General features: G+C 39.4%; 1 protein-coding gene across 6 annotated transcripts in view; it reads left to right on the plus strand.

The window, feature by feature from the left end:
- Positions 1 to 4894: 4894 nt before the first annotated feature.
- The window catches only part of CDC42SE2 (CDC42 small effector 2), a 114595-nt gene continuing 99027 nt past the window's right edge, over positions 4895 to 20462 (plus strand). For 5 of the 6 annotated variants that reach the window (XM_025860768.2, XM_025860766.2, XM_025860767.2 and 2 more), the window contains exon 1: positions 4895 to 5039. The gene's annotated coding sequence lies outside the window, so the exon portion shown is untranslated. The remainder of the gene's footprint in view (positions 5040 to 20462) is intronic. The other variant, XM_025860769.2, reaches the window with a different exon arrangement.

Genomic DNA, 20462 nt, shown 5'->3' on the forward strand with positions numbered 1-20462 from the left:
CTTGTGAGGTCAAGCCCCGCGTTGGGCTCCACGCCGGGCTTGGGGCATCCTTAAGATTCTCTCTCCCTCTGCCCCTCCCTTCCCTGCTCAAGCTCTCTCTTCCTAAAAAACAAAAAAATATGTGTTGATTGTTCATGTTAGAGGTAAGACTTCTGGTCAACAGTATGCAATAAACAGTTTGAAAACACTGATCTACTCCCTTTTTCTCAGAGACCCACCTCAAATTCCTTTCCCTCTAAGAGAACTTTTCTGACAATACAGACCTCAGTGATCCCCTCCACTGCATTCATAAGGCTACTATGTCTAATTATTCAAATGTTGCTGTGTGACATTTCATTAAGGACAAAGACCATGCTTTATACTAAGTTTTTCCCACAGCACTTGGTATGCTACCTGGCAAACAGCAGGCATTCAATGAATATTTGTGGTTTGATGAACAGCAAGGGGCAGCTCTGGGTAAAAGTGTGAAGTTTGACTTAGGTTCTTCTACCTTTGACTGCTTACATCACAGAAAGGTCCATGGATTGTGATACTCCTTTGAACTGGCCATTTTCTACTTTCTCAATCAATTCCAGGTGTTTCCTGATTTTTCTCACTCTCTCCAAATCACACTTCATGTGCTCTGTGTCTCCTTATCATGTCGACTACTAGCTAAGGTATTTGGTGTTTGCCACTAGATTTTATGCTGCTTATAAAATTTTTTTGTGTCCTCTATCATCCAAGACAGACATATGTGTACATAGTAGATGCTCAATAGATATTTATTGGATAAGTTAATGAATACGTGTTATATTGTTTGTGTCTTGGGGTGTTGCTATTATATCTTTGGGGAAAAGTACGAAATCACCTAATTCATTTAACATTTGGTCAAGGGAATTTACTAAGTCTATTAACAAGTATACAAACACTTTCTGGTTTTGACTTCCTGGAATAAAAATGAAATCTTCCTTTTGCCTTTCTTTTGATCCTTTTTTTGGTCCACTTGGCAATTGAACTGTTCCTTTCAAGGAGCAATGTAAGTCTCTATAGCTTTACATAGAACTGATGGTTCCTTCTCTATATTCTGAGCAAGCCATACATACTTCTAGTTAGGGGTGACCACATAATTTATTGTCTAAACCTGGACATGTTGAGAATGAAAGTGGGCACAAAAAACTATTAAGCCAGGATAAAAGGTGTCCCTGACAAACCAGGAAGTACGCTCATACTACTTTGAAAGTACTTATTTGCTAACTGTATGTCTCTTGTTATTCAATTATAAAGCTATTCTAGGTCTGGGCCTTATTTCTCTTAGCTTCCTTGTTATCTAGAACTGTGCCTACCACTTGTTATCTAGAACTGTGCCTACCACTGGTGCCTACCACTGGTGGTAGAAGAAATGTTAGTGCCTCTTTAACAATGTTCATTTAATTGCATATTATACTATCTTGATGTAGAACTCAAACCATCCCATTTGGGTCCTATTATGAGCCATTTTCTCAGTATAAAAATATAGGGCAATGAGCTTAATTATATGCTTGTGTAATGATAGTAGCTAGCATTTACCGGCACTTAGCATGTGCAAGGCCCAGGGCTAAGAACTTTGGTTGAGTTCTCTCATGGATTTCTCACAACAATTCTTGGAGGTAAGCATTATTATGGTCTCATTAAATTAGAAGAAAAGATATGTTTAGAAAGATTAAGAATCTTGCTCAGGGTCACCCAGGTAATTATGTAGCAGAGTTTGAACCCCAGACTCTGATGCCATACACCATCTCTCTTATATGTGAGCAGTAACTGGTACTAAATTTTGGAAAGTAATTTTAAAATATTAATACCATACTTTTAGGAAAAATTCATGTGCTTTTACATGTTTAAAGGAATATGTGTTTAACTAAGTAAAGATTGAAGAATCAGATCAATGTGGCGGCGATGTGAGGTCATGAGTAGTGATAGATAAAGACATTCTTGCTGTTGTTCTTGGTGTTAACATCTCCATTTGTTATGACACAAATATACCACTAGTTTTGTTGAGATCATTTTCTTGCTTACGAACTAGTAAGTGTGCAAAGCAGTTTGTAATACAAAAAACCTTTGTACTACAACAGTTGGGTTTACTTTTAGCAGCATTTTCAGTGTATGTTATGTGAATAAATTATAAACAGTGTCTATTTTTTACCTTGTCCTTTTGACAAGATTCTACTTGGTAACAATTTTAATGATAGTCATCATTAAAGCATCATTATATTAACTCCAGAAAAATTATTTGGTATTATCGTAATTACAAACCATGTTTCGACATTGATGAAACACGTTATCAGTGGTTCTTAAACAAAAGTAGTCTAATTTTATAAAAAATAATCTAAATTGTAAGAATAATCTGTAGCCTTAAACTGTTTTAAATCATAAAGTATAAATAAAATGTGTAAAGAAACTATGCTATAAATATGATACCGAGCATAATTATACACACAGACTTTCATACAAAAGGTATCCTTCAAGAATTGTATTAATTGATTTTTTTTCTATTGACAAGAGAGGTGTATGAATAGCTGTAGCAACTGAAATTAGACATTATCAGGGTATTCAGTTGCATATGATGTGGTATAAACATATGGGAAACCTGAAAACAAATGTTTACATAATGCATGTTAACTCTTATGAATAAATGATAGGAAATGTTACTTTTAAGGCATTCACACAAAATGACTATGTTAGCAATTCAAAGGAAGGGTTACAAACATACCAGACATATTAAGTTCAGGAATTTTCTGGGCTTTTTTTTTTTTTTAATATTTACTCATTTGAGGCACAGAGATACAGAGAGAGAGCGCATGAGCAGGGGGAGAGGCAGGCTCCCCGCTGAGTCAGGAGCCTGATGTGGGGCTTGATCCCGGGACCCCAGGATCACGGCCTGAGTCGAAGGCAGACACTTAACCATCTGAGCCACCCAGGCGCCCCTGGGCTTTTTTTTTTGTTTTTTGCTTTTTTTTTTTTAGCATCCCACATTTCTTTTAGTTTTGAGGTGATTATAGACTCAAATGCAGTTGTAGGAACTTCCTGGGTTTTTTGTCCTAGGAAATTTTTAGAATTAATATGCCTTTGAATTTCAGGCCAGAAAGCTTCCTCTAGTTTGTTATTCCTATTTTTTTGAACTAGGATACCAGGATATCACTGGTCAGAAAAACTGCATTAAATGTCAAGTTTTCACTGTACTCAGAGTAACTAGAAAATTTAAATGCTTTTATTATACTGTAGGTAAGGATCCATGGGTTAACTAATAGAAATTGGGAAAAAGAGCAAATTTAAAATAAAAAATTGGTCTTTTTTTTTTCTTTGCACTTTTTATCATCTCAGGGGATTTAAACATTTTTTTCATTTACTCTAGGCACCAGGGTACATCAGCCGAACAAAGCAGACAAAATTCCATCTTATATTGGGGAAGACAGGCATTAAGAGATAAACATACAAAATAAGTAAATTATAAAGATTGTTGCAAGGTTTAAAGTGTCATGGAAACAAAAAAGCAAGTTAGGAAGGAATGAGAGTTGGGGTTGGGGGAGTTGCAATTTTAAATAGTGTGGTCAGTCTAAGCATCACTGTTAGGGTGAGATTTGGGAAAGGAGTTAGAAGAGGGAAAGCAGACATTGAGGGAGAATGTTCCTGGAAAAGGAGCTGCACTTCAAAGGCCCTAAGTAGTAGTCTGGATTATTCAAGCAACAAAGGGTAGTTGGAGCTGGAGTGAGACAGGTGAAGGGAACAGGCAAAACCAAGGGTTCGTAGGTCACCGTAAAGACCTTAGCTTTTACAGACAATGAAATAGGGAGCCACTGGAGGATTTGGGCCAGATGAGACCGGAGCTGACTTTTCTTGCAAGACAGTGTTCTGTTTGTTGCTCTGACAACAGAGTGAGTTAATGGTGGGCAGAGAGACCACTTAGCAGGCCACTGAAGTACGATCCAAGTCAGAAGACGGAAGTAATGCACTGATTGGTCTGATTCTGATTTACTCTGAGAGTCCAACAGTCTTGCCTGACAGCTTGGAGGTGAAGATCAGAAGAAGAAAGGGAGCCAAAGACTCCACAAACTAGCTAGAAGGACCTGGCTAAGTCTTGAACTGCTTTTTGAGCGAGAATTAGAAACTTAGGGGGAAAAGAAAACTAATATTGTACTAATATAATCAATCCAGATGAAGAAGACGTATATATTACTACATCATATTCTAAGTGTTGTAGGCCTGAAAACTTAATGTAGGCATTTGGCGGAAGGTTGATTGCTGGATGGGGACTCTCAGGTATTTCTGATTTCTGGGATATATAAAACATACAGCTAAAGAAGACTCAGAGATCCAGGAGAAGTAATTTCACGCTTTTCAAATGACAGGTGGAACTTCTAGGCCATAAAAGCCAGTTAGTTATGACAGATTCAACGATTCTGACGTTTACATTAATAAAAAGCGGTGGTCCGATGATTTCAGGGCATCTTTCTCTCCACCGTTTCCAACCGACAAGTGGTGCCAGGGCTCAGCGCCTAGCCTGGGCAGCCCGGGAGCGTCCGCGGTCCCACTTGGAGCGCAGGCACCGCCCCTCCGCGCGGTCCGGGGAAGGGGCGCGAGCCGCCGTTGCCAGCCGCCGGGAGGAGGGCGAGGAGGGGCTCTCGTGCGCTCCCACCCAGCCCTGGTCGCCATCTTCCGGCGCGTCCTTTCCCGCGCGGGCTCCAACCCCGGCTCGCGGCCCTCCTCTCCCTTAGGAGGGGGCTTCCTAGCCCGCGCAGCTGCAAGGCGCGGCGCGTTGCGGGGGTCGCCGGCTAAGTCCAACGCCCCGGCGGGGCAGGGGGTGGGGCCGGCGCGGCGGCAGCTGCGCGGCGGCGCTGTCCTCCCGGGGCTCTCCGGGCGCGCGCCGCCTCTCGCTCCGCCCGCGCGCGAGCCTGGGCGGGGAGGGAGGGGCCAGGAAGCGGCGAGCGCGCCGGGGAGCGCAGCTGCGGGCGTGGGGGTGGCAGGAGCCGCGGAGCCGGCACCGAGAGCGGCTGCGGCTGGAGCCGGCGGTCGAGACAAAGGCGACGGTGAGTGTCCCGCCGGCCGGGTCGCGCGCCGGCACCCAGACCTCGCCCTCGCGGCCTCCTGGGCGGGGGCCCGCAGCCTCGAACCCCCGCCGCCGAGGGCTCGGCGGGGAGCGCGGCCCGGCCCTGCCCCCCGCGCGCTGCGGGCTGTGGGCTGAGCCTGCGGCTCCATTTTCAGGTCTGGGCGAGGTCTTCCTGCGGACCCTGCCTTTGGTTTTTCTTCCATTCCTTCTGAGAAATGGTTACATGCTCAGTTCAAAATTGACGACAGGCGGGCGGCTGAGGGAGCCAACCGCCAGCCTGATGTAAAATGGAAATGAAAAGACCCCCTCCCCCAAACTTTGCAGGTCTGGGAGTCGGGAGGGGAGGCGCGAAGGGCGGGCGGGGTGGGCCGGGGTCTTCCAGGTGAGAGTTTGGGGGTGGGGCAGGAACCCCTGCCTCTGGAGCCGGGACTCTCGCCTGAGGCGTGCTGCGCGTTCCGCTCGCGGGTCTCGCGGCGCTTCTCTTTGGGCCCCGGAGAGAAAGCCCTGCCTGATCACCTACTCGGAGGAGCTCGTGTTACTCGTACAGGTTGTCTTTCCTTTGCCGCTTCAGTTGTGATTTTTGGTAACGGGTGTGGTAGGTAGCGGCTCGCTGATGCAGCATTTATAGCTGAAAAGCCCCGATGGGCTGACTTCATGTGTACTTGAAATAACACTGGAATTTCTCCTTACTTGCTGTTATTTCAAATGATAAACTTTTGTAGGGGAATTTGGTGCTGATGTTCAGTTTACAAAATTGACATATTTTGTTTTAAAGAGTCTGGCTTATAGTAGGTGCTCAGTAAAATATTTGAATGAATGAACGAATCTTGAAACATGAAAACTGATTTCACAGCTAGTAAAATTTAGGCACATACCCTCTTGACTCAAGGAAAAAAACGTTGGCAAACCGCATGCAGTTTTTGTTTATATGCTTTTTTGTTTTTACCCACCATATACATGGTGTTGATGATCGGTTATTATCAATGTTACAAGTGTAGAATATGTAGTTGAAATGTGAAATTTTTCATTTTGAGGAAAAGTTGGTTGACATTTTCTGTTTAAAAATAAGTTGTTAAAAGATAAGTGTTATTTCTGCTTTTCTTTCGAAAGAACGAGAAATTAAAGGTGTTTGGATTGTATTTTGTTCTTTTGAGACGCCCAAAGTCTATTTCATTATGAATAAATAAGTTTATGTGCTTTTGGCGGGCCGTGGTGGCATGGTCTTCAGTTGCTTTTTGAGCCAGAGGCTCTCTAAAGTTAGAGGGAAAAGAAAACTAATGTTGCACTAATTAAACCCTACCATTTCTTCAACCGGTATTCATGGAGCACCCATTATGTAGTGGCACCTGTGTTGGTTGTTGCGTTTCTAGAAGCAAACAAAACCCACAATTATCGCTTTAACCCGAGCGTGAAGTTCTTTCCTCATTATCGATGTTGCAAGTAAGGACTGACTTACACCCCTACTGCCTGCCTACTTACGAGGGAAGCTGTCAGGTGGAGTGCAGGAAGTATAGATCCCTAAGTCTACTTAAAGGTTAATAAGTAACTTCATAGGGCTGAGATTATTAGGTTACATTTTCTTATTGTCAGTTTAGTAAAATCCTACATTTTAAAATGAAGGGAGGAGGAGGTTTAAGAAACTTTTTTTTCCCTCCTTCCATACTGGATGATTTTGGTACAGTGTATTTATTGAAGAGTAATGCACTTCTGGTTGTTTTCTGTAAATAATCTTTGCTATACAACATTTTCTATTTTTCAGAATCTCCAAGAAGAAACAGTGGATTACTTTTCTACAAGAAATGTTTTAAATAAAGCACCTATTTGGAAGTTCGATCTTTTAGTCACTATTTACAGATAAATATAGTATTGACTTGATCATGCTGAAAAGGGAAGGATTAGTAATAATTTGTGGTTCCATATTTGGACTTTGCTGCTAGTATTGCGACTGTGATGGAACTGCTTACTAAAAGGAGAATGCTGTTTGTAGTATTTATTCTGAATATAAGGTTGCATTGCTTGCTTTTGTCTTATATACACAGGATTTTTTTAAAAAGTGCTTATTTTGTGTGGTCTCATCAGAAGGCCAAATTGATGTGTTCCAGTGTCATTTTTTTGATCATTACAAAATAATGTAGATTAATAATTTTTTCATAGATGGCATTTCAGTTTAGGTGGACCTTTTGATTTGTTAACACCTTATACATTATTGAAGATACTGTACTTTCAGATAGAACTTTCAAAGATTTTTAGGTTGGCTGCTCGCTTTTTGTGGTTCTGCCTGGGAGTAAGATGGAAAGTAATCCCTTATATTTTAGTGGTAGAGAGTTGTGTTTTTTTTAATGTATGTTTCTTGTGGGAAGAGTTACTTTGACAATATACTTTTTTTTCTCCTTCTCCCTCTGCTACTACCCCTGCTTGTGCTCTCTTGCTGTCTGTCAAATAAATATTTTAAAGATTTTATTTATTTGACAGCGATACAGCGAGGGAGGGAACACAAGCAGGGGGAGTGGGAGAGGGAGAAGCAGGCTTCCCATTGAGCAGGGAGCCTGATGTGGGACTTGTTCTGGGACTCTAGGATCGCAACCTGAGCCGAAGGCAGACACTTAATGAGTGAGCCACCCAGGCGCCCCTAGATAATCTTAAAAAAAAAATAGGGTTTTGTACCTTAAAAAATACTATGTTTTCAAAGTATTTCTATCTCAGAATAGTTTATAATGTTTTGAGTCTAAATAAATTCCAGGATCATCCCATCTTATAATTGTTGGAGTATTTGAAATGTTGGTGCTTTCATCCTCAGGGTATATGTGTGTGTGACAGGATGGGAGTAGGGAGTTAGTTCATTTTTTTTTTTTTTTAAGACCCTTCAGAATGCTTTACAAAGTGTTTCCTTTATCAGATGTAACTAATAAAGTGATTAAGAATGTCCATAAAAAGCATTGCAGCTGTGCTCATTTTTGTATAGATTGTTGGTATCAATTAGCATTTGTATAAAAACATTTCCAAAGTGCTTTGTAAGTAATTTCTCACATTTATTCTCTAGGACAGGTTGCTGCTACATTTTTTATATCCCAGGTGTCACTTTTTGAAAGTGTTTAGGTTTTCATCTGCTTTAGGGTGAGTTTGGGGTACTGTTTTTTTTCTTTTGAGTCTGGGGCACTTTTGTAAATGCTTTGTAAGTTTTTTTTCTCACAACTGGCAATGCATATTGGTTTTAATCTGTTATAGTGTTCTTAATCTCAGTTCTCATGAAATATTTTAACATTTTATTGAAAAATGTTAGTAATGTTTTTGAGAGGAACATTATGGGTTCCCTGTGCATTCATGAGAAGAACTGAGTGAAATGTGTGCTTATCCTTAATTCTTACTTACTAGTTAGGTGAGGGAATTTATCCTGATTTTCTTTCCATACCATGTGGAAAAACTTGAAATTTAGCTTATTAATAATTAATTTTATGCATCCTGCTACCTCACTTCAAAGCTTAAGAATACTGGAACTTTTCTATAATACAAACACATAATGAACAGAGCAGGATTTAGCTGAAAGAGCTGTGGGAATCCATCCAAAGGGAGTTTCTGAACTGAAAGCCAAAAGACTTGGTAATAAGTTGTCTTTATTATGACACCATAAAATACCTGCAAATGTATTTTAGTCAAAATGGATTACAGTAAGACAAACTCCCTCTTTTTCCTAGAAAGCATTAGATAACTCCATGTTAAATTTAGGTATCTTTGAAATTGACTAAACGATGAGCACTGATATTTTCATTTTATATCTTACCCAATTAGAAATTCATGCTAAGATTTCTTGTTAAACCTTTGATTGGATTATTGTAAGCATGTGTTAGTAAAACATAAAATTTTGTTCCATGTAGCTTAATAATATACTTCCACTTTTTGCTTAATAAAGCAAAAATGAATTTTTTGTATATTCAGCATTGTGTATATTTTGCACTTACATATGGTGAGAACCCATGGGTATTTCTGGAACTAGTATGTGCAGTGGATGGGACTTGATAAAGCTTAAGGAGAGAACAACTCTCTCCCTATACCTTCAAACTGTCCCTATAGATGAAGTCTTTCCCTGCCTCCGGATGAGCTTTTAGGAAAGTCAGGTAGCTTTCCTAGTTAGTTTTAGGTAATAAAAATTCTTGTGCTTACTTGTCAATGATAGTGTTACTTTAGTCATTGGAAGGTACAGTTCAGTATAATATTCAGTGTTAAAACTCTTATACAGTTTAGAACTTCTCGAGCCCAGAAGTCTGCTCTGGAGGAAGAGTCCTAGTAGGTGTCTTTTATTTTACCAGCTTCTCTTCACTGTGCTGTCCATTCACCTGTCCAGAGTCCAGCTCAGTGGGGAAAGAGAAGTGAGGGGAAAGATGATTTTAATGTAGCTCATCCTGTTGTGCTCTGGCACTGGTGCCTTCTGAATCGGGCAGGTTGTTCAAAGTGGACTTTTTCCAGAAGTGCTGGAAATGGTTTTCTTGGGGATTCCATGTCTGGGAACCTTCCAGCTACAATTCTTGTGATACAGTTCTTCTGTTACTGCCCCTTCACCTTCCAGTTTCCCTCATCTGCAGGCTCACTATGCCCAAGGAGAGGTTTTGCTTTAGTCTTCATAGTAGTTTTATAAATAACTTTTTTTTTATAACTTCTTAACCAGACCTGCCTTTTACTAAGATTATTTCATAATACGCAGTTTCATGCATTCCACTAGGACCTCAACATTGTACCTCTCCAGCTCTTTCTGTTAATTACCGCACTTACACAGTACTTCTGTGTCAGGGACCTATAGAATGTTGCTGCTGTAATGTCCCAAGCCCTCCTTCCTCCACGTCCATGCTTTGAATCCATGGTCCACTGTTAGAAATTTTACATTTGTATACCCTCAGTTCTCTGTAGCACTTCTTTACTGTACTCACCTATAGTTTGCCGCCCCCCCCCCCCAATCTAGACTAGCCTGTACGTGACATTTGAATGTGGCTTGAGGGGAAAAAAAAAACACTGATGCTGACCTCATCTCCCTATAAATTAGGAGGGTCCTCATGCTGCCCACAGTTCTGTAATCTTAATTTTTTTTTTTAAAGTAATCCCTACACCCAGTGTGGCACTCCAACTCAGGACCCTGAGATCAAGAGTCACACATTCCACCGACTAAGTCAGCTAGGTGTCCCAGTTCCTAAAATCTTAATACATTTCCCTGGTTGAATCACTCTCCCACTCCCCTAAATGACTATTTTAGATCTCTCCTTAAAACTCTAGCACCTCTTTGCATTTTCAGCTGATGACCTTGCTTCCTGTATATTAAAAATGAAAGCAATCAGAAAAAACTTTTTCATCTCTTTTCGCATCTGTACCCACACTCTCTGCATTTTCTATTCTGTGATCATGGGTTCCGTTCTTCTTGCCCTGGGTTCTAGCCCCTTCTCCTGTCAAGGACATTGCATTGCCTCAGTATTCGTCCCGGGCTCCTGCCTGCCAGTGAGCTGTGTCATCACCGTTTGCCATTTCTACTTGATCGTTCCTATCAGTGTAGAGATATGCTGAAGTATCTCCCTTCTTTAAAACAAACAAACTCCCCCAGCACCACATTTTTCTTCAGCTACCGTTTTCTAAAAGAGTTATTTGTGGTCACCAGTCCTTCCTATCTTTTTTGGATCCATTACATTCAGGTTTTTTTTTTCTTTTTCTTTTTCACTCTACTCTTGTTGAGCTTACCAGTGAGCTCCTTGGTGATACGTTCCCTAGTCAGTTCTCAGTCCTAATTCTCTGGGATGCAGCAGCAGCATCTGACACGGTTGATAATTTTCTTCTCTTTGAAACCTTTTCTCCCCTTGCTTCTGGGACACTACTGCTTATTTTTAGTTTCTTTTTCTGGTTCTTTTTTGTAGCCCCAACTTCTAAAAAATAAGGCAGTGTCCCAGAGCTCTATGTTTAAGTCTCTTCTATATATGTAGTCTTTTGTAATCTCATCCTATTCTCTAGCTAGAATTATCATATATTTCAAACTAAAAATGTTATCTTCAGCTTGGATCTCTTTCCTAACCTCCACACATGTGTACCCAACTACTGAGTCGACATTCCTAATTAGATATCCCATATTTCATAAGTCAAGACTGACCTCTCCATCTTTCTCTCCTACCCCAGTGATTGCTCTTATCCCATCTCCCTCATCTTATAGGTGTCCACCCCATCTTTTAGTTTTTTGTGGCTGAAACCTGGTAGACATTCTTGATTTCACTTTCTTACACCCCCACATCTAATTCACAATAATGTATTGTACCTTAAAGTCTACCATAAGACCACTGCTCACACTCTTCTCTAAGCAAACATCTCTTGCTTGTCTTATTTTAGTAGTCTCTTTGCTGCTTCTGCTCTTTTCTGTTCTCAGGACAGTAGCCAGGGTGATCCTTTTGAAATGCAAGTTGAATTATGTTACTTTGATGTTCAAAATCCTTCAGTGGCTTTCCTTAGAGTAAAAGCCAGAATACAATAGGGCCTGCAAGGCCCTCCATCATCTGTGCCTCTTACCTCTCTGATGATACGCCCTATTACTTTCTCCTTGGTTTATTCCACACCAGGCACATGGGTCTCCTTGAACTTTCTCGAACCTGCCAAGCAGTTTGGCTTTAGTGTCCTTAGGTAAAGAGCTTTCTTTTATTCACTGCAAAATACCCAGTATTCAGAACAGAGACATGCACATGATAGGCATTTACATTTGCTCAATGAGTGACCACTTATCTTGTTATTCATGTCTTTGAAAACAGCTTTTATGTATGTTTGTATAACCAAAAGTATTTTGACTAAAAATATTTCACTTAAAACCATGTAGTCCTAGAAAAATTAAAAAAAATTTAGATACAAGGAGAGAAAGTATGTTCAAATCAATTTTTGTGTATGCAAAGTGAAAATACATGGGGAAATGGTTATGGACAGAGGACGTAGGAAAGGAACAGAGAGGTAAGGTAAACAAAATAAAAAGAAAAGCCTGATTTGGAAGTCGAGTGACAACACTTAAACTATTTTTGGCTTGCTCCATACTTCTTTTGGGCTTTTTCTTGAATTCTGAGTGTTGGTGATTTACATGGACTTAGGCTTTTGAAGTTGGGCTATATTACACCTTTCTTTTATCAGGGATACTGGTTCACGTGAGATTGGGATCCAAAACTTGGTTTTCTGTTGCCAAACTCCTTTTGTTAAAGAAGGTAAGTTGGTGTTATCAAGAAAGTGCTTTATCAGACGATATTCTTAGCATTTCTTAAGTTTTTTGTGGAGAGTCCAAAAAGAGGTGTCATAGCTTTAGAGAGAGATTTTCAGCTTAACACAAATTTATTAGTATGCTTTGTTCTCTCGGTATTGCACTGCCTATTTACCGCCCCCTCGGAAAAGGCAGGGCCTATAAGTAGTTTCACTGTAGTTCTGTGGTAAGCTAGCAGCTAGCTACATTAATGTGCACAGTTTTATTGAGTAATATAAGCATGTTTGTGCTCATAAATGAAAAATACTTGAATGTTTATAAATGCATTTTTAAAACTGTAATTTAAGTAATATCTAGGTAGGAAATAGGAGTGCCGGGAAAATTAATGATAATGCAAACTTTCAGTATTTCATTATGCTGAGACAAGATTTTGTAAACCCTTTTAAAAATTAATTAACTTTGGAGATTTTATTTTCAAGCAGTCTCTGCACCAAACGTGGGGCTCAAATCGACAGCCCGGAGACCAAGAGTCACACGCTCCACTGACTGAGCCAGCCAGGTGCCCCTAAAATTCATTTATTTTTAAACTCTTTTTTTTCTAAGTTATAAGTGTCATTTCCTGTTGATTAAAAAAAAAATCTTTTAGGGGCACCTGGGTGACTCAGTTGGTTAAGTGTCTGCCTTTGGCTTGGGTCATGATCCCGGGTTCTGGGATCGAGTGCTGCTTTGGGCTCCTTGCTCAGCTAGAAGCCTGCTTCTCCCTCTCCCACTGCTGCCCGCCCCCACCCCGTGTGTGTGTGTGTGTGTGTGTGTGTGTGTGTGTGCGTGCGTGTGTGTGTGCGCACGCGCGCGCGCATTCATGTTACAATTTCAATTATGAAATATCCATCTTGGATTAATAAGATTCTTTCTTGGGCACCTGGGTGGCTCAGTCAGTTAAGCATACTTCTATTGATTTCGATTGAGGTCATGATCTCAGAGTTGTGAGATCTAGCCCTGCAACCGGCTTTGTACTGGGCGGTGGGCTCTGTGCTGGGCATGGAGTCTGTTTGAGATTCTCTCCTCTTCTCCGATTATCCCTCTCCCCCCTCTCTTGAGTGCACTTGTTTTCTTTCTCTCTCTCTCTAAAAAATCCTTATTTCTGAACTGATAAGTAGTCAAACCTCTACGTTTATTTCAGGTATATTCATAGTCTGAGGCCTACTGTGGCCTGCTTTAACTTGATAATATTCTAGGTGGATTGTGAAGTAATCAAAATGATCATATTGAGAAAAGTGAATACAAGTAATAGGTTGTGAACCAAATCTTTTAAGGGGTTGTTAAAGTATGCATTCGTTTGTTCATTTAACAAATTTATCAAACTACTTTTCCCATTCTACTCAGAATAAAATACAAACTGTACTCTCCCAGAAAATACAAACTCACTCACAGTCTGTCGATATAATATGGACCTGACAGCCACTCAGAGTGGCTCACCTTTGCTCACTGCCTTTAGCCGCAGATTAATTTCTCAAACAGGCCTTGCTTATTCTTGTGTTAGGGTTTTTATACTAGTTGTTTCCTCTGTTTGAAATGATGGTTCCCAGATCTTTGCAAGGCTGGCCTCTTATCTTGAGGATCTCAGCTTAAATATCACCTCATTTCCTTGCCACTCAGTTTAAAATAGCACCCTCCCATCACTGTTACATTTTCTTTATAGCGTTTGTCAGACTTTAATATGTTTTTAATTTAAGTGTGTCCTAAAATAGATCATAAGCCTTATGAGAGCAAGGAACGCCTTTTTCTTGTTCCTTGCTGTCCCAGTGCTCAGAACAATATATGACACTAGATAAATGTTTAGTAAAAAAGTGTTGAATGAATAAAAATAGTAATCTCATCTATTCTTTATTGTGAATGAATTTTAGTGTAGTGATGTCTTAAAGTGTCAAAGATGTATTCCTTCTAACCTAGGGGAGTAGGAAATGGGAATATTGAGGCAAAAGCCTGATTTAAGGAAAGTGAAATTGCTCTGATGATCCTTAGATCAGAGTATCGGGTAGAACTAGTGGTGTGTTGGAGCTGGTGAGCTGACCTTGTGCATCTTTCCAGCTCCATGTTCAATGACATCATCTTGGCAGCTTGGAACTGGTTATGGTAGGACTGTTTATGACATGGGAATCTGCAAAAGCTATAAATCAGGGTCTTTTTTTCAGAGAGGTAGTTGTTAAGTATTTATCAGCCAACCACTGGGTGGAACCATATGAAATTGTTTTTGTGGATAAAAAATGCTTGAATATTGACAAGCATTTTTTCTTATGGCTTAACCTAGCAGAGTTAGTTAGTTTGGTTTAAAGATAATTTCCTCATTGTGGTCTGTGAAGTCAGTTCAGTCCGTGACTTACCTCAGTGCTGTACCTTTTTTGTTTTTCAAAGTTGCATTCCCTTCACATCTGATGATGATTTGTAGATTCTTTTATTGTGTAAAAACTGGTTATTTGTGTGTTTGTATATTAATTGCTTAACTATACACCTTACTTTGACTACTAGTTCATTCCAAAGCAGGCATAAAAGATCTTGAGATGCTTTTGAAGGTGTTTTTGGTTTTGCTACCGAGTTGCTACGCCCATGGTAAGGTGCTCTTTTCCTGGTGAAGAAAGCAGAGCTGATTCAATTTGAGTCATAAATTATTAGATAACTTTTATTTTAAAATTTGCTTTTCAGAATGATTTACATGATTTACATAAATATGCCTGAGTTCAGGTTTTTTTTTTCCTGGCTTTTTTCTTTTCTTTTGCCCATTATCCTCTAAGTGCTTACCTGATGTCTCTGATCATTTACTTCCTGCTACTCGGATATTTCCTATGAATCCGTATCTCTGAATCAATGAAATGATGTGGTCCTGTTTCTCAGGTTTAGTAGTTTTTCTCTATTGTCTTTCCTGTGATCACCTGGACATACCGTGCCATTTTCCACCCTTATCTCCCCCCACCCGACCCCCCAGTTCTATAAAGAGACAGATTATTTTCTCACAGGGGCCTGAGGAGATTTATTTAAAATTTTCTTGAGGAAATTAATTTAAAAATTGAACTTTGTCGATTTACTGACAGTTCTTGAGTGACACTTACATTATGTTAACTCTGAATAAGTGGATTTGAATTGTTGATATTGAATTAAAATATGGCACCTATATTTCTTATCCTTTAACTCAGGTTGTTCTCACTCTTATTCACAAGCATTAAAAAAAGTTGTGTTTGATGCAGAGAATCAGGGTATATGAATAAGCTAAAGAAAAAAAAATCCATAATTCTACCATCCTAAATTAACCACTGGTCATGTTTTGTTGAATGTCCTTCCAGGCACGCCGATGAATAAGTGGTTTTTCTTTTTTTAACCGAAATAAAATCTTAGTACACAATTTAGCAAATACTGTGATCATAAAAGCGTTACTTTTATTACTTTAGTTTGAAAGAATCTCATTGGAAAGTGAAAATTTTGTTTGACGGTGGGTAAAGCTGTAAGTAAAGTTATGATTAAAAACAGTGGTGTTTATGGAGAGTAGAATTGTGGTAAGTCACCTCGACTCAAAAATTACTTCAGCAGTAATTTTTTCTTAAGAGCTCTTTTACCACTGCACAATAGCTTGATTGTGTTATACCAGCTAAGAAAAACAATACATGATTTTGTGTAGAGTAGACTTATTTTAATAATAGCCCTAGGGTAAAATAAGGGGTTGTAGATAAGTTCATATTTTTTGGTCTGCCCCAGTCCTATTGATACCTTAATATTAAAATAATTTTATTTATTTACATATTTATTTTTTAAGATTTTATTTGACACAGAGAGAGACAGCGAGAGGGGGAACACAAGCAGGGGGAGTGGGAGAGGGAGAAGCAGGCTTCCCGCCGAGCAGGGAGCCCGATGTGGGGCTTGATCCCAGGACCCTGGGATCATGACCTGAGCTGAAGGCAGATGCTTAACGACTGAGCCATCTAGGCGTCCCAATATCAAAATAATTTTAGAATAAAAATGTGTTTTATTAAAGGCTTTTATCCAGTTTGTGACAATTTCATTAAATATTACTACCGTTTTTAATATGTCAGAATGAGGAATGAGGGAGTTCTTGGAAAAAAAGTTTTAGTTTAAGAATTCGGGTATTGATGTTTGAGTTGATTTTTGTTTTCATGTATGTGCAGATCCTTGTGGAAGAATCCCTCATATATATTGGTATATTCCATGCTTTGGAAATCAGTCCTAATCTTACCAAGTAGCTGTTTTGGACTAAAAGTAGAGTTTTTAAAAGCTAATCAAGAGTCCTTAAGGGTTATATAATTTAAATGACTTCCTTTATCACAGCTATATTCATTAGCTATGGTAGAGTAGAAGGTTGGTTTCCTACCTTGTTTTTATTGTTTCTTTACCTTGTCTTTTTCTTTATTGTACTACAGCTTGCCCACAAGCTCCTCTGCTCTTTTATCTCTTCTTAAGTAGCTGAAGTAGTCATTTCTCTTAATGTAGTGCTACTTCCTGAATGGCACATACAATACTGAAAACATGTCTCATGTGGTAAAGAAGAATAAAAGGCATTATAGTTGAGAATGATGCATTTTTGTGTGACGGGGAGATTGGCAGTTCCTAAAAAAATGTTTTTCAGCGAGTGATCACATGTTTGTAAATGTTGGAAGGTTCAGTGAAATTGATATAAATTCAAGAAAAGTGTCTAGAATTATTCTGTACATTTTGCTGTTTAAGAAATAGGTATTTTTTAAACTTCTATTTCACAGTGAATTTTTAGCATTTTTGTATTTATTTTGTGAATAAAAACCTTGTTTTTATAAAAATGCTACATACAAAGCTCAGAAATTAGTCACATAATAAATGGCAGAACTAGTGTTCAGAATGTCTGATTTTCAGAGTCATTGACTCGGGAAGCATTGTTAAGTGGCAGAAAGAATTAGGGACTTTGGAATTAGGCACACCTTAGTTTGATCCATAACTTTGCCACATATTTGCTGCGTGGCGAAGGCCTCAGTTTTGGTGATTTTAATTTTATTAAGTGCGGTTAATAGGCTTGGTAGGATTAAATGAGGTACACCTAAGTACCTGGATTGTAGGAAGTGTTAATATTTCATTTCCTTTTTGCTACTCCATATTACTTTAAAACATCTCCAGAGTCAGTTGGACATTTTACTTGAAAGTGAATTGCAGTCAGGAAACTGGAAGTTCATGTAACCAGGTGGACTCCTACTGCAGTGTCCCTTTTAATCTGCCTATTTTAGGAGGAGAATGGTTCTTGAGACTATTTTAAAAAGTATTTTGACTTCAAGGAAAGTTTTAAAGTTAAAAGCTGAAGTAGAACAGATTGAGGCTGAGTTCATTATTGCTGCCAAAATGGTAAGAAAGTAACTAATCTCTTGGTTTATAGTGTAACAGTTGTGTGCATAAAGATGTCTGTTTATTTAATTTTTTAAAATTTTTGTTTTATTATGTTAATCACCATACATTACATCATTAGTTTTTGATGTAGTGTTCCGTGATTCATTTCATTGTTTGCGTATAACACCCAGTGCTCCATTCAATATGTGCCCTCTTTAATACCCATCACTGGGCTAACCCATCCCCCCATCCCCCTCCCCTCTAAAACCCTGTTTGTTTCTCCGAGTCCATAGTCTCTCATGGTTCATCTCCCCCTCTGATTTCGCCCCCTTCATTTTTCCCTTCCTACTATCTTTTTTTTTTTAACATATAATGTATTATTTAATTTTATTTTTAAGTAATCTCTATACCCAACATGGGGCGAGATCAGGAGTTGCGTGCTCTTCCAACTGATCCAGCCAGGCGCCCCAGAGATGTCTATTTTAAAGCCTAAGAACTACCCTTTGCAGAAGAAAAAAGTTACTAAAATATGGAAAAAAAGTGTTCAACTTTAATAACAATATGTTTCTCTTACCAGATTTAAGATTTAAGAAATGGTGCCAATTCACCTCAGTACAGTGACATAGGTACTAAATTTATTGCTGGAGGGAGTATAAATCTGTAGAGCCCCCCCTTTTCTTTTTCAAAAGCATTTTGACATATCAAAGACTGGTATTTTTGTCTCTGAGGCTATATCCTAAGGAAATAATCGTCACTTTTTTTTTTTTTAACACTATGGCAGCTTTATTGAAATATAACACGTGATACTGTGAGTTACAGTAAGAAAGAATCTATTTGGTCTTCCCTGTTCTTGGTGCAGAGCTCCTAAAACCCTTGGAATTTCCTAAGAGAGCCATAAAAGTGTCTTTTGTTATGTTAATGAGGTGACTTTTGGGAAGCAGGTAAAGATGGCCACTGATTGCCGGGAGAACCAACCCTGCGATTAGAGGTTTAGAACTTTTAAGTCCCACCTCTCTGACCTGGAGAGGGGCCAGGGGCTGGAGGTTGAATTGCCGTGATCAATGATTTAATCAATCATAACTGTGTAATGAAGCCTTCATAAAAATGCGAAGGATGGGGTAGGATAACTTCCTGGTGGTGAGCACACAGAGGTGCTGGGGGGAGTGGCATGCTCAGAGAGCAAGGAAGCTACAGACCCCTTTCCTTTTTTTCCCTCTGTATCTCTTCCATTTGGCTGTTCCAGAATTATATCTTTTCATAATAAACTGGTAATCTCATGACTGAAATGTTTCTCAGATTTCTGTAAACTGCTCTAGCATATTAGTCAAACCTGAGGAGGGAGTCATGGGAACTTTAGAAGCACAGGTGACAGTCTGGACTTAACGATTGACCTCTGAAGGGCAGGGCAGTCTTGTAGGACTGAGCCCTTAGCCTACCTGTGGGATCTGGTGCTATTTCTAGGTATGTCAGGATTGAGTTGAATTATAGGACACCCAGGTGGTATTGGAGAATTGCTTGGTGTTGGTGTGTTCTGCACCTCAGGATTGGTGTCGCTATTGTTATTTCACATATCGTAATCCACCTTTTAAAGTATATAAGTCAGTGTTGTGTAGCCATCAGTACTGTCTAATTTTAGAATATTTTCATTACCTCTAAAAGAAATTAACAGTCATTCCCCATTCCTCCATTTCCCGCAGCTCCTGGCAACCACTAATCTGTTTTCTGTCTCTCTGGATTTGCCTCCTTTGGACATTTTATATAAATTAAATCATACAGTGTGTGTGTTTTTGTGAGTGGCTTTTTTCACTTAGCATAATGTTTCAGGGTTCATCTATGTTGTAGCATGTATCAGCACTTGATTCTGTCTTGAGGATGAACGTTAGTTGTATGGATATACCACATTTCATTTATCCATCAGTTAATGGGTATTTGGGTTTCTACATTTTGGCTAGTATGAATAATACTGCTATGAATATTCATATGCAGCTTTTTGTGTGGATGTATGTTTTATTTTTTAAAAGATTTTTTTATGAGAGAGGCACAAGCAGGGGGTGGGGCAGAGGGAAGGGAGAGAGAGAATCGGACTCCCCATTGTGTATTACTGATAAATTCTTGCAGCCAAGATCATTCAGTGTTAGAATGTTACTATTGTATGTTGACCTAACAATTGTCTTATATTATAAATAAAGTCATCTTGGACTACTGCTAAGAGAATCACTTTACAGTTGAAAGACTAAAAAAAGTCAGCTGTCAACTCTGAAATGTGGTTTTATGGCAGTCAGTATCACTTGAACAAGAGGGAAAGAGAATGTCAAGCAGACTCCCCACTGAGCGCAGAGCCAGTCCCTGGGCCGGATCTCAGAACCCTTGAGATCATGATCTGTGCCAAAATCAAGAGTCAGGCGCTTAACTGACTGAGCCACCCGGCAGTGTACATTTTAAGCTTAAACATAATCTATCTGTGAGCATTCTTTGCAAGATACAAACAGTACTCTAGGATTTTCAGGTAGAAAGATACTATATAGGGAATTTGATACTTAAAAAAAATCATTGGATAGTTTGGAAGAATTGGAGGCAGAGAACCATCATTGGATTATATGTTTAAGAATATAAGGCCGGGGGCACTTGGGTGGCTCAGTTGTTAAGCATCTGCCTTCGGCTCAGATCCTGATCCCAAGGTCCTGGGATCGAGCCCTGCATCGGGCTCCCTGCTCTGCGGGAAGCCTGCTTCTCCCTCTCCCCCTGCTTGTGTTCCTCTCTCACTGTGTCTTTCTCTGTCAAATAAATAAATAAAATCTTTTTTTTTAAAGATTTTATTTATTTATTTGACAGAGTGAGAGAGTACAAGCAGGGGGA

Source organism: Callorhinus ursinus, unplaced genomic scaffold (assembly GCF_003265705.2).
Source record: "Callorhinus ursinus isolate GAN/ISIS: 27379988/994484 unplaced genomic scaffold, GSC_fseal_2.0 scaffold30, whole genome shotgun sequence".
Classification (NCBI taxonomy): domain Eukaryota; kingdom Metazoa; phylum Chordata; class Mammalia; order Carnivora; family Otariidae; genus Callorhinus; species Callorhinus ursinus.